The following is a 15,173-nucleotide window of genomic DNA, read 5'->3' on the forward strand; positions in this document are numbered from 1 at the left end:
TGATGCTTATGTCACTCTATGCACAACAGGTATGCCTTCGCCATGTTGTCATTCATGACATTTCTCTTTCTCTATGTAGGCATGGATGCATTGGATATAGAGAAGTGGAATATTGTTAGTGAAACATATATGTATGCTCGCTATCTGCTTCTTTCTATGTGTGTAGTAACATACTTGTTGTTCAAATCCACAAACTATTTTGTTTTGTAACCCATTTTTGTACTATATGCAGCCCAATGATATCTATCGCCTTGAGCTCCATTGTTTTGGCGTTGGTGCTGTCCAGGCGAGAAGATCTCTATTAGGCAGCAAGTGAGTGTCTTATTTAGAAACTTCTTATGTGTGTTATGTCATTTCAAGAATACTCCTGTTACATACATGATGTGGCTTATTCAAGTTATTATTTGGTGGCCAGATCTCATGACAGGTGCTGTGTTAGTTGCATTGGCCTATGATAAGGTAAAGTATTGTGTCTGATATATTCCATATGTGCTTTGGATGTAATGCATGATCAAGTTTTGTAGCCTCGGTGTTTTATCATACTTAATAGGTATATGCTAATGTAACACCCATTCGAAATAGAACTCTGTCATTAGGAGCAGATATACCAATTAAATGTGCTTCAGGAATGATATGCAATGAAAACAAAAAAAGCATAATAGCATACCAAATGTACCTTGGTAAGCATAAATGCTCTGAGTTATATTAGGAGGTGTACCCATCCGTCTGTAGTCTGCTCTTAATACATTCTGCTCTTTTCCATGTTGTAACATTTAGATCAGTCCACTTATCGGATTTTAATTCCATGTGCTTGGATGCATATTTGAATAAATCCTCCAGTCCTTCTAGCTGTTGCACCAATAAATGAAAAAGTATTAGCATCACAAGCGGCAAATAAGAAAAAAAAATCTTCTTATCCAAAACAATATCTTCACATGGTGTAGCACTGGGTATGTTGACTGATTTCATCCTGCCTCCAATTCTTGCATCTGATAAGTATCATAGCCAATCACAATCTTCATCGTCTGTAGAAATATTGAGTGAATGTCAGTTATAATTAGTGGTATTATAACAACGCCCATAATGATTTTCAGTTAGGAAACCGAACATTCAACAATCTGTGTGTGATGTAGCTGGGAGACCAAGGCATCACCTGTATCAGATTGAGTTGTTCTCTAGTCCTATGGACGGCTGTAGATTCCCCCTCTATGTTGCTCATACCAGGCATTTTCCCCCTCCCCATTAAGTGCTTGTTTTTCTTTTGTAGAATATAAATGTGAATTAGCTACAGTACAATATGAGCAACAGTTGTTTTTCTTCTGTACGATATAACTGTAAATTAGATGGACAAACCAGGCGATATGGCCACGGGTGTCTTAGATAGGGTGCTCTTTCCACTTAGAATAGAAGATGTAGCTTTCTTATGATCCCTCGACTCACGTTTACTTTTTAATACATCATCCCTATCCCTGTTTAGTGCATACATCCCTTTCTCCTTGTCTCTTCAATTCCTTTGGATCTGCCTTTTGACCTGCGAGAAAAAAAATCTTCAGGATCTACATGGTCCAGGTAGATAAGAGTTGGGGATATATATATCTACCTGAATTGTCCTTGTTTGTTAGGTCCTGATATGGAGTCCGTACTCCACTACGCTAAGAGGATGCCGTAGTGTATTTTGAGTGAATCTATTTGGTCAGAAATACAATGAACAATTCTAAGTCAACAATCTACCTGAATTGTCCTTGTTTGTTAGGTCCTGATATGGAGTCCGTACTCCACTACGCTAAGAGGATGCCGTAGTGTATTTTGAGTGAATCTATTTGGTCAGAAATACAATGAACAATTCTAAGTCAACAACTAAGCTTGTCATGTGGTCAGGAAATAAATATCATCATTACTATGTCAAGAAATAGATATCAACATTATTATTTCAGTGAATCTAGTTTTGCAAGAACCCTTCTCTGCTCCTCTTGAGGTACAGAGGTGGAAAGTGCGTCACTTTGTTTATCTAATCCGAAATGGCTACTGGAGGTGCCGGGGCTATTTTGAATGGTAGAAACATCACTACCGGCTGAAATATATGCTGTCATTTTGTCTCATTCGCCCCATTGTTACAGCACATGGACCCCTTGATAAGAAACAACTAACCAGGAATCCTAATGTGCAGTGTGTACTTAATTTCTTCAATAAAACATTAAGATCATGGTGGCCTGTAGGTAGCAAAAGAAACAACCAACCAGGAATCCTAATAATACGTCTCAAGCAAAACATGTTCACATGATATAATACTAAAATATTTTTTTTACAAAAAATACAGATGGCTACAAAATGTTATCATGTCACTCAAATTGCATTTTCAAAAAGTGCGACATATTTGTGATCCAACGCACGTATCATAAACATGTCTTCGCATAAAATTCACTGTCACATAATAATTGTATTATAATTGCTACAAGAACATATTCTAAAAACCGCAACTAAGCATGTCTTGAAGGTCCATCTTTTGAAGCAATGAAGGTCCATCTATAAATTCGATCAATGATGCTTCGTTCAATGTATGGGATATCGTTTTTAGCTTCATTGTCTTCGTACTTTAAAATATGCACCAAAAATTGCTTCCTCAGTTGAAAACCATCCTACATTGGCATTATACAACATTGTTATAACAAGTTGCATGTGCAATTATACAAATAAGCATGGTGTAAATAGTCACCTGAGGTACGGGAAAATGTAGCTTTCCATCGCACAATGAGTGCATGTAATTAAAAACCAAATAACCAGACAATGCACTGCATGCATGAAATAAACACATAATGTGCGTTAAATGAACCAATTAATATTGTAATGCGTTTGAAAGATTCATACCAGGTAGAGTTTGTTGGAGCAACAGGAACAATGCATTCCCATTTAGAGATATCATCCTTGAATGCAGGGTTTGCAACTTCAAGCGCAAGGTTTAGATTGTCGGCCACGGTTTTAAGTACATTTTTCCCAAAAGTAGGTATTGGTATCGGATCGAAAATTGAGACAATTTTTCTATTTTGATCCAAGACAAATAATAGAAATAACCCAAACATATACCAAGGAAGTAAAATCTGCAATGATGAAATAGTTTAGAAATGCATAGAATATTAATTAAGACCAAGTAAAGCACTGTTACAAATGAAAAAAAAATCTTACCGTATCACATTGAGAGATATGATAATCATTACTATCAGGCCAGCTATGAAACAACCGTTTAAGTGTAGCAATTTCCATATGTTCACGGATACTTGAGTCTTGTGCATAGTGGAACATGGACTAAAGTAAGAATGAGAAAATATTAGTGCAATGAGAAAAAAAATGTAGTACATGATTATAGTAACTTACACAAAAGTTCAGATCCATATAGTGAGATGGAATGTCTCTGAGAAGCTGGACTTCGTGGCGCGCTAGTATTCGCACAGCCATATTAAAGCAATGAATATCCATGTATTCATCATTACTTAAGATGTTTTTAATTTGTCTCAATTTTAAGCTAGTAGGATACGGATCAGAGCTTTTCACCCATTCGCTCCTGTAAAATCAAAATTCTGTAAATTATAATGACATCAAAGTAATTTGTTGGAATACAAAATGAAACAAAAAATATGGCTTACTCTAGTAGTGCAACATCATCAACCATACCGATGAACAAGCAAAGTTCATCTATTAAATCATCGTTTGTTGGGCTGACACACGGTGAAAGAATAAATGACCGCGAGATGAGCTCAACTTTTGTTGATGTATTTGATGTTTTGAAATTCTCGGGGGGTCTATCCAAAATCATACATTCCGTGGGATCTGTGTTGTTTTCGTCCTCTTCCATGTCTCGATTTCTTATATTATCATCATTCAATTCTGAGTCCACTAAAATGACAGCTAGTTTTGTTCTAAAATCTGTCATATGTTCCTATTAAAACAGTAATAAGAGTTAAATAGTGATACAACATAGAATAAATATAATGATACACAGTAAAAAAATACCTGTGTAGGAATATCAGACAAAATATCTCCTGTGAAGTACTCCATAAAATTTACCATCCACAGACCACAAGATGACCTGCATGATTACAAATATAAACCTTAAATATGGTCAATCATTTTTTATCAAATTTATAGATATTTGTATAAAACAACTTAAATATGACTGTGTGCAATGTTCGTTCCCTAGATATCCTGAAGGAGAACAAGGAGCTGCCTAAAGGGGATGAGATCAACAAGTTTCAATCGAAAGAGGTATACCCATCTGTCTGCAGTTTGATCTTAAGAAACTCGTCCCTTGGCCATGCTGTGATGTTTATGTCTTTCCACTTATCCAATTTTAGTTCCATTTGAAGCGATGCATATTGGAACATATTTTTCAGTCCTTCCAGCTATTACATGAATAAATGACCAAGTATTAGCATCAGAAGCAAAGAATGACAGAAATTGTCTTATCAAAAGATGGTGCAGTGGGACTAATAACTAACCATAGCGTTAAGGTCTTTGCGGGGCATTCCTGGGCCTAGCGAGTCGAGCACCTGGATACGTTTCACCCTAGTGTTTATAACTGCTAGGTACCAATGAAAGTGTTCAATGTTTACTGGAATAAATATCTGAAAAAAGAGATTTTTGTTAGTTTAGGTCTCATCTATACAAACATCTGTCCTCGATTGAATTCATCATAGTAATATGTACGGAACGGAGACTCACCATATCATGTTCTAAATAAGTCGTAGCTCTCTTTAATACCCATCTTGGTATGTCATCACGTATAGAGCTAAATTCCTTTATCATCTTAGAGATGCATGCATTCTCTAAGAAAACACTTCCACCTGACCTCATCTGTAGATGCTCTTTAGCACTTATGCAATGTATGTATGAGTCTATGATCTAGAATATCAAGTGCACACCTTGGTTATAAGAGATATAGGAACATATGTTAAAATAGCATCGTCTTGTCATAAAGCTACATATACTTACTTCGTCGCCAACAAATTCTTCGGCGGTTAAAAGACATAGTAATTGTTTTTTTTTAGAAATGAGTCGTTGATGCTCACTAAATGTCTTTTATCGCTTGGTTCAGACATGATATTTTCAATAACCGACCAATCATCGCCGGTGCAGGCGTAATCTATCATGATGTAAGCAAGAAGAATTATTAATAATGAAGAAAATTAGTGAAGCAAAAGCAGGGCATAGAAGGATTTGTTCATGCCTTCTGGAGCCACCACGTAGTCTTGTGCCTTCTTAGGTTTGTTATGCATTCGGATAGGGATATGCTTCCCTGTTTGTGCCCCTTTCGTGCGTGATGTGTGTGCTAATTCTTCATCATCTGATGCATCTGTCACTTCGGAGACTTCGGAATCAGTGGACCGCATGCTATCATTTTTCTCCACTTCTTCTTTGTTAGCTATTCCATGCGATTCTGGCATCGTCTCCCCTATAGTTTCTGGCCCTTCGGTACCGAATGTTTGTGCTAATTCCTCAACCTGAGCTGGCTGCATTTGTTCACTTGTTTCATTGAAGGTTAATTCCTAAGAGAAACATTACAAGATATAATATAGTTAGAATTAGAACTATTTGGGACATATTTGAAAAAATGTATATGCCTGTTTCACCTTGGATTCAGTGAACCACGAGATCTTTTTTTTCTGCACTTCATCTTTGTCGGCTATTCCATTTGATTCTGCCAGCTTGTCCCCTATAGTTTCTCCCCCTTCGGTGTTGAATCTTTGTGCTAATTCATCGTCTTGAGTTGGCTGCATTTGTTCACTTGTTTCCTTGAAGGTTAATTCCTGAGAGGAACATTACAAAGAATAATTTGTATGGAGGATATAAAATAATTAGAATTAGAACTATTTGGGATAGTCGAAAAGAAAGCATGCCTTTGTCACTTCGCAATCAGTAGCTTGTGTGCTATTTTCTTTCTCTTCTCCATCTTTGTTGTCTATTCCATTTGATTCTTCCTCGGTTACTATCTGAAACACACAATATACAATATTATCCAGTACTTATAAAGCAGAAAATATTATTAAGGTCAGTAAAGAATTGTAGGCATGATATTATTATACTACAAATTACATATTGTTTTGTCCCACCAGAATAAAAGTAATAATGACATGTGAAAATAAAAACCGTCTTTGTCGACTTAGAGTATCACCTCATCAATCTCCATATTTTCTGTATCATCCTTGATGGTTTGTTCTTCTATTGCCTTTGTTGACTCGGTGTTCATATCCTCATCTTTGATTATCATGCCTTCAATCTGAATATTTTGTGTATGATCGTCCTTGGCTCCCTTGTCGATGAGTTCCTGAAAACCCAAGCATATATAAGTCGTATGCTGCTGGTGGTATGATATTCTGTTAAATACATATATATCACGCACCTACAAATTCTATGGATCTGCGGATGTTTTGATTACACAATGGCATTGTTTACCGAACTGAAGTTGTGTCATATTCAGAGGGTTAGTGTAGTCCCGATATGAGTGGCACCTCATGGTCAGGCAAGTTTAATTGTGTTCTGGCAAAATTCTGTTTTATGTTCAATGGCTACTTGGGCTGAATCGGTGAATCAATTGATGGCAGAGCTCATGTGGTAAATAAGCACTCTTATTTGTGTGTGGAAAACAGTTTCTGATCTGCTCTTACCATTAGACCCTATGTTTTGTACATCACAACTGGATGCAGATATGTGTACACGTTTACTTAACATAGTGCTACAAGAATATTGTTTTCACCTAAATTATAATGATCTATTTCTTTGTTCAATTATGCAGTCAACCTATTCAGATTCACTTGCGTGACTAATCATCTGGATGTTGTAATAATAAGAATTTCCTAAGTCGCACAGAGCATGTTGGTAATTTTGTAGGGTCACACAGATCATGTTGTTTTACTTAGTTGGATCCCCTCTGGTGAGTTTGTTGTTTCGCAGATGCGAAAGCATGAATAGGATGAAATTGCAGAGAGATACCATTACCATGATTATTGTAGATTGATCCGTACAGGCCACCGGGGATTGTGGCGCAGACATGGACGACGATGGTAGGTCACCACCGACAGATGTGTGCGGCAAGGTGGAGGCCTTCGCGGCGGAGGAGACCTTTGCTGGGGAACAGTGTGAGGATGCGGCAGCGGTTCAGGGGAGGTTGAAGGGAAACCCTACGGTGCTTCTTTGGGTTCCTGATCGAGAGTTCGTTAGGTATAGGCAATATACAAGGCGGAAGTCACGGGAAGGACTTCCATAGCGTGAGGAGGAAAGTGAATCGTGATTGCTATGTCAGGCCCCACACTTTCCTTTGATTTATCTCTGGCCCCATGCTTTCCTTTGTTTTATCTCAGGCCCCACATTGTTTTTGCTTTTATTTATACCCAATCTGGATAAATTAATTGAGTTATTTTTGTAATACATTTTATACAGGAATATCGAGTTAAGCTCATTGGAACGTTTCTTCGATTTTGTGTGTTATTTCCTTTACGATTTTGTACAGAGAAAGCTTAAAACTTTATGTAAAGAAATATAATTCCTGTGTCCTTTCTCTTGCCAGTTTATTGTACTATCTGCCGTGCTTGATAGGAGGGGCCAGCGAAGTGCTTTTACTTATGAGTTTGCTAACCCGGCAGAATCCAATATTCCTGAGATTGACGGATGTTATTACATTATTGTACTACAGCTGAAAACTCTTGGCATTGATGTGTAACCATCAAGGTGAGTTTCGTAATTTTGTTTTGTCATTATTCCCGGTCATGAGTAGACGGAAAATTTGCATTGAGAAGATAGACGCTAGTAAATCTAGCCATCATAAAGTTAAAATATTTCAGGTGTGCTAGTGTGCTTTTTATTTACAAATAAATAAACGACACAGATATGCAGAGTCGAAGATTACATCGACATCGTTCTTCTTTCATGATTATTATATAGTACGATCTGATAAAAACCTGGAAGTAATACTCAAACGACAAGTGCTAGTAAATCCAGCCATCATCAAGTTATAATATTTCAGGTGTGCTGGTGTGCTTTTTATTTACAAATAAATAAACCACACAAATAAACGACACAGATATGCAGAGTCGAAGGTCAAATCGACATCCTTCTTTTGGCATGATTATTATATAGTGCGGTCTAATAAAAACCTGGAAGTAAAAAAAAAGATAAGTGCTAGTAAATCCAACCATCATAAAGTTACAGTACTTCAGGTGTGCTGCTGTGCTTTTTTATTTACAAATAAATAAATCACAGAAATAAACCACCCTCATATGCAGAGTCGAAGGTCACAACGACATCCTTCTTTTTTCATGATTATAAATAAATGACACAAATAAACGACACAGATATGCAGAGTCGAAGGTCACATCGACATCCTTCTTCTTTCATGATTATTATATAGTGCGATCTGATAAAAACCTGCAAGTAAAAAAAAGATAAGTGCTAGGTCCAGAATTAGTTATAGAAAAGCAAAAGGTACAGAGAAAACACGAACGATCGCACGAACCTCACCCCTCTAAAACATCTCTGTACACAATGTTTTTGGTGCTTCTCCCAGATTTATCAACCTCCATGTTAGGCTTGGCTAAAATCCGCGTTGTCTCTCTTGACACACCTCTTGACAATGCAACATATAGCTGGCCATGTGAGAATACAGGCTCTGGAAGGTAAATACCAACGTTTGGGATGGTTTGACCCTGTGCCTTGTTAATGGTCATCGCAAAACTCAGGCGGATGGGGAACTGTTTTCTCTTCAGCTTGAAGGGAAGTGAGGTGTCCTCCGAGGGTGACATAGGGATCCTAGGTATGAACACCCTCTTTCCAGCATGCTGACCACCAACAATCTCTGCATCGATTGCATTATCCTGGAAAGCTCTGATCATAAGTCGTGTTCCATTACATAGCCCATTATGAGGGTCGAGGTTCCGTAGCAAAATGACCGGGCAGTTCATTTTTACTCTCAACACATGCGGGGGCAACCCGTTTGGTGTGAGCGAGTTCAGCAAATCAATCGTGTAATTATTCTGGAAGTCATCCTCGATAGAGTCAAAGCTGTGGTACACCTTTTCTTCGCCCGGAAACCTGGAGATCATCTTGTCATTCAGGTCATCCACATGCTCGTTTTTGGTCGAGAGGATTGCACGTGTGCTCATATACTCTCTCGACATAGCATTGGTGTGCAGGGATGGGAAGACATCTTCGATTAGCTTGTTAATAGGTTCTTCGTCCTCGGTATAAGCAATCACAATGTCTTCAGGGAGACGCACATAGTCGTCGCCAATTGTTTCTTCCATTCCATCGCCTATCCTAAGGAGGTATTCGGAGAACCAAGGGTCCGCTTGTGCTCGCATATTACGCGTGAGGCGTATCTTGCGGATATTCTCCCACAAATAGGATCTCAAAAGTGTAGCATCCGTAATCTGTGCTCTTGTCCCTCGGATCACAACGGGGAGGACCTGCCTGAAATCCCCACCAAAGACGACAACCTTTCCTCCAAACGGTAGAGGACATTCCATTATATCCTGTAGCGATCTGTCTAGCGTCTCAACTGCTTGACGCTTTGTCATTGCAACTTCATCCCAAATTATCAAGGATGCCTGTTTAAGCAACTCTGCCGTACCACTCTGCTTTGTGAAACTACACATGCTGTTGTCAGTGAGCTTGATTGGAATTTTGAACCTGGAGTGTGCAGTTCGGCCTCCAGGCATTATCGACGCTGCAATACCTGATGTAGCAGTTGCGATCGCTATTAGGCCCATCGAACGGACCCTCGCAAGCAATGCCTTGTACAAGTACGTCTTCCCAGTGCCTCCGGGACCATCAACAAAGAATATCTGGCTTTTTTGGTTCGTCACATGATCCATTATGTCATTGAAACCAGCCAGTTGCTCATTGTTCAGGCAGTTGAATAGATCTAGATGTTCTTGATCTGCTTTGACTTGCCTCTCCTCTGTTACCTCCCTATACTCTGCGTCATAAGAACCATCCGTGTCAACCAGATCCGGAAGCCCATACATTTTAATATCCTTTCCCATGGATTGCATCAGATCCCTGATATCCCTAAGGACCATCTGCTCAAGTGCTGCCTCATTCGATTGAGTACGGCGGTAATCTTCAGACATCGATGCTAGGTGTTTGTCCCACAACTGACGAATTTTTGTTGCCTCACAGAATACCAGAATAGTTGCAAACAACCGTCTAAGAGCAGAAGGCATCTGAAATGTTGCTGCCTCTGTCATGCAATCATCAAGTGTCCTGTCATGCTCAATGAGTCCTAAGTGCTCACATGCCTCTCTGAAGGAACTGCATGGATTGCCATTCACTATTTTTAAATCATCAAATGAAGTCGCACCTCGGACATGGCTGAGGAGCACCCGCAAGTAGTACCTCTCTCCTTCAGCAGGGTGTGCATACACCAGTCTTCCTATCTGTGGTCTATTATTTTTTCTCAGTTGCCACTTCTTATTACCGGTAATCCACCTATAATGTTCTGGGATCTCTCTGTACAGCCATTTCCGTGCCTCTGGATACTTTTGGTTCATCTCAAAGTACTCGGTAAGCATGGATTTGGAAGAAGATGGCCGAGCGACAACATCTTCCAGATTTTCATAAGCCCTAAATGCAACTGTATGCATGTTTGGCAGATGAAGTTGGAGCTGCAACACAGATGGACTGACACCAAACATTTTAAAGCCAAATATCCTGTAAATAGCTTCCGGAGGCGATATATAGCGTGCATCCCTATACTGTCGGATTTCGTTGATGATTCCCCCATCGTTGATAATATCTTGCTCGAATGCAAACGATGCCTTATCATGCCCTTTGTAGATGTACTTGAATAAGTACTTGACTGCCTTGATGCTCGAGCATGCTTCGACATTAATGTGACAGTTGTATGTCATTAGCAGGAAGGGGTTGTAAGGGACCACCCATCTGTTGTCCAAATCTGCTCCTCTGATCCTAACTCGAACCCCATCGTCCCTTCGCCTGTAGATCGGATATGAATCTTTCCCTTGTAATGTGGCATCACAGAAATCTCGTGGGTAATGAAACCGACATTGTCCATCTATCATGCATGGGCAACTCTTCTTCAGCGCACCACATGGTCCGTGCAACATGTGTTTGACTACCAGATCATGGAGAACAGGATATTTCTTCTTGTCCGGTATCTCTGCAGATATGACCCGGTCATAGTCATCTGGGGTCCTTAACTTGCTTTTGGCTTTCATGATTAAAAGTATATGCTCATGAGGGAGACCTCGCTTCTGAAACTCGGTGACATGTACATAAGCAGCAACTTCTCCGAAATGCTTACCCTTAATTAGTAGGTCCATCATACTTCGTTGTTTAGCTCTGTATACTCTTGCCACAAGGTCTGGACGGTCTTGCGGCAGTTGTCCAGGCAATAATTCCTTAGTTATCTCCTCCCAGTACGGATTGCATGTCATGGTGATAAAATAATCCGGTTTACCCCATCGTTGTACTATTGCCATCGCATCCAGAAACCTGCGCTGCATGTCACGGTCACCACCAGGAAATGTACGTGGAAGCACTATTCTCTTGCCAATCCGATCACCACGTGACTCGCCGGCATAGACGGTGTCAACAAGACCCTATAATGAATCAATATTTGACGCTAAGTAGTGTACAAGGTTGAAGGAAAGAGTGCAGCATGTATAATGTGATTTATTGGTATTAACAGAAGCATGTTACCTGGTATAGGTCAGCGCGTATAACCTTTTGATTTTCTGGCCATGAGTACCAGTCAAGCCTCATTGTCTCAATCTTGATGTACATGTCAACAGCCCACTGTTGGAACAGGCGCCCCCCGAATAAGATGATGTTAAAAAGCTTTTTTCGGACCTGTAGCTTGAAGCAATAGTACTCCCTCGCGCTTACAAATTTCCTGGATTTTGTGGCGTTAATCTCATTGTCTCCAAACTCCTCCAGGTTATCATCGTTCTCATCTAAAAATTTATTAACAAAAAAAGTTGTTATCCCATCATGTTGTTGTCTCAAAGTTGGTATGATAGATAGAATCACAAGAATATAAAAAACAGCAAGTACGTGCAATACCTGCAGGTAAATCAGTGGCCTGATCTTCAAGCTGTGTGGTATGACCAACTTGTTCTCCCATCACGTTGTTGTCTGAAAGGTGGATGACTGTCTAAGTTTTAATTTGACCAATATGTATATAAATCTGCTATGAACACCATACCTGAATGAAAATCAGTGGCTTGGTTCCTTTGTGGTGCAGAATCATGGGTTGTGGCATCGGGGAGCCCAATATATGGCATCCAACGATTCCAACCGATCTCCCCACGTGGGAAGAATAGTGGATATGACAAAGGGTCGTAGCAGCCATAGTATGCTCTTATATACACGGGACGATCTCCTTTGCCGTACACGACAACACTCCTATCAAAGCTATTTTGAGGGTCACTTCCTTCAACCCATATTGCTGCTACTTGCGAAGTAGTTGGCGCATTGTACCTTCGCTGATCAAGGTTGATATCTGTGTTCAGTGAGATCCTATATTCATCCAGATTCGGAACAGCACCAATGCTTCTAAAAGCTTGAGCATAAGGGTTATGTTGTAGTATTGTCAGAATCGTCTGTATGAGATCTAGCCTAAGATCTGGAGACCTCTTAACCCTGTGAATCAATTTTTCATCTGTATCGTAAATATATAGCTGCAGATGCCGAGGGCCATATTCACCGGACATCAGATCATCAAGAGCGTGGTACAACTGGCCACACGCACGAAAAGTGTAGACGCCGGTTCCCGCGGCAGTGCTCACTTGTCGATCAAGGTTGACACCAAGAGTTGTGAATGAGAAGTGAGAGTTGAAATAACGTATATTCTCTCTGAAATATTTAGCATCCTCATCCGATTGACTTGTAAACAATCGTTTCAGCTCGTCAGAAACTTCCGGAGTAAACACACCCACCTTGCCCTTTCTGCAACAAAATGCAGGCCCCTCGTATTGAAACCGCAATGCTCCACAGTGGCAGCAGTCGCTAACTTTTCGAAGGACATGGTGCTTTTTGGGCAGGTTCATGTATACTTTGTCATGAGTGTCATTAGTGCGAGTTCCATCACCATGATTCCGATCCACAAGGTAGGATTGAAATTCAACATCTGGAAAAGTGTAGACATTTGCATTAAGTAAATTTGTTGCACAAACCATTTTGTTGTACTATATATTGTGTTGGTACATCATGATAGCAACAATAGACCTGGTTGGGCAAACATCCTAGCTTCCTCATCAGGGTCATCATCTCCAAGGTTGTCGCCTGCCAAGCAGTCTAGCCGCCAACGCCGTCGATAATGCAAAAGGTGTTTCAAATAACGGTCAGGACACGAAACAAAGGTAACCGGGTGAGAGGAGACTTAAAACGATATTATGTGTACCATCAATATTAATCGTGTGGGCATCAGGCTCCAGTATTCCATATGGATCTTCGTCGTGGTTGTTGCCTGATAACATTGTGAGTTAAAATGATATTATGTGTATCATCAGTATTATGAGTAAGAATCAGAGATGAATTGAATTTATGAACCAGGTGTTAGTAAAAATATACCAATTAGATTATGAGTGCCAGGACCCGCATCAGGGATCGTTTCCATTACTGGACTATTGTAAGTTGGCTGGATCGTTACAGGTTGTTTGCCTACATAAATAGAAGACTTTGTACCTGAATGATGACATTATTGTAGCCGAATGAAATATTATATATTGTAGCATAAATATTTCAATGAACTAACCTTTGTTTTGTCCTGACTCCTCTGGGCTACGTAGGTTCACGATTGTATTGAGTTGGGGATTCTCCTCCCCTGACATTTGGGTGAATGGCAATCGTCGTGAATGTCGCTGCATCTGGTACGCATCATTTCTGTGCAACCAGTCGGTCTCATTTTCGTCATAAATATTATCGTTGAGCTGCATTGAATTTGGTCTAGGCCCTCCTGAACATGTTAGGATCTGCAGTTGTGTGACTGCCATTTGTCCGGTAGCTTGCAGCTGCGAGACAATGTTGCTGCCATCGGCGACGGCAGCATTATGCTTATTATGCTCGATGGATTTGGGTTGTCCCTTTAATAGTTCCTCTGTATCGTGTGCATACTGCCCCCTTTCCCCCCGTATGTCCAGCCCATTATGGTCTGAATAGACAAAGAGTAGATCATTATATGGCAGTACCATTGGGCTATACATCACCAAAGTCGACAATCATTACCTTGTGATACAGCCGAATGTGTGTGTGTTCCATTGCCCAGGCCATTGACGTCTGCTGCAACATTTTTTTTTGTTTGTAGGCTTCACGCCGTCTCTTATTTATCTCATCCCTATTTTGTGCATACCGCTCTCTTTCCCTCTGCCTTTTTATCTCTTTACGGTCTGCAAGTCATGACACAGTTCAGCAGCTGAGCAAAATAAATAAGAAATAGAGTGATTGGGTTAAGTACCCAAGGAGTTGGTGTTGGTTATATCCTGGAACGGTGTGCGCTGCCCGTTGGGAGTGGTAGGGGCCATACGAAGTTCTTCAACGCTGTGAATGGCAAATTGTTATAATACAATTGTATTTGAAGTGGCATCTGACTGAGGAGTTTTCAATCTAAAAGTATTGTTCTGGAAGTTGTGTCTATTTTTCTTATGAAATTCATCTTCAGCAGTTTAAGGATGAGTTACTTTTCATAGGTGCCTCATTATTCGTCTGCATGTATAGATATTCTAACAAATCTGGGATGTAACAAGTTCACCGCTTTCATGTGGTGGTAAAATTCCAGACTGGCAGCTGCTGATGTGTTATAGTATATATCGCAGGACAGAAACAAGAGGAAATGAGGTCGCACCTGCGTTGCAGAGGACGGCGTGGTATGAGCTCAACGGCGATAAGGCAGGACAGCCTGGGCGGCGGCGTTACCAATCCTAGACGATGGCGGCATAGAATAGCTTCTCGAAGTCCAGAAGAGCATAGACCTGTGATGGCGTCCGTCGCCGGGTGCCTCGCCGGCTGCGTATGGCGTATTCGTTGTCGCGTCCGTCACCAGGTGCCTCGCCGGCTGCGTAGGGCGTAGGTCAATCTGGAGGGCCGCTTCAGTTTTTTTTTTGTTTCTGTGCTGTTGAAGAACCCATCCGGAGATTACGTGATGTTTCCATTGTAAGCCCTACTTTTTC

General features: G+C 40.4%; 1 protein-coding gene and 2 long non-coding RNA genes across 6 annotated transcripts in view; 2 read left to right on the plus strand and 1 right to left on the minus strand.

The window, feature by feature from the left end:
• The window catches only part of LOC119330214 (F-box protein At5g07610-like), a 34,231-nt gene that overhangs the window by 15,889 nt on the left and 3,169 nt on the right, over positions 1 to 15,173 (minus strand). The gene's annotated exons all lie outside the window — the stretch shown is intronic.
• On the plus strand, positions 48 to 7,583 carry LOC119330215. Of its 3 annotated transcripts, none has more exons than XR_005159952.1 (5): positions 48 to 131; positions 233 to 312; positions 416 to 459; positions 4,193 to 4,257; positions 7,556 to 7,583. It is a non-coding gene; the product is annotated as an uncharacterized LOC119330215 (long non-coding RNA). The 3 variants fall into 3 exon arrangements; XR_005159953.1 differs by lacking the exon at positions 7,556 to 7,583 and adding an exon at positions 7,002 to 7,450; XR_005159951.1 differs by lacking the exon at positions 7,556 to 7,583 and having other exon boundaries at positions 4,193 to 7,450.
• LOC119330216 lies at positions 7,588 to 15,167 on the plus strand. 2 transcript variants are annotated; one of them, XR_005159955.1, is made up of 3 exons: positions 7,588 to 7,716; positions 13,797 to 13,877; positions 14,820 to 15,167. It is a non-coding gene; the product is annotated as an uncharacterized LOC119330216 (long non-coding RNA). The 2 variants fall into 2 exon arrangements; XR_005159954.1 differs by lacking the exons at positions 13,797 to 13,877; positions 14,820 to 15,167 and adding exons at positions 12,687 to 12,833; positions 12,912 to 13,783.

Source organism: Triticum dicoccoides, chromosome 7A (genome assembly GCF_002162155.2).
Source record: "Triticum dicoccoides isolate Atlit2015 ecotype Zavitan chromosome 7A, WEW_v2.0, whole genome shotgun sequence".
NCBI classification, from domain to species: domain Eukaryota; kingdom Viridiplantae; phylum Streptophyta; class Magnoliopsida; order Poales; family Poaceae; genus Triticum; species Triticum dicoccoides.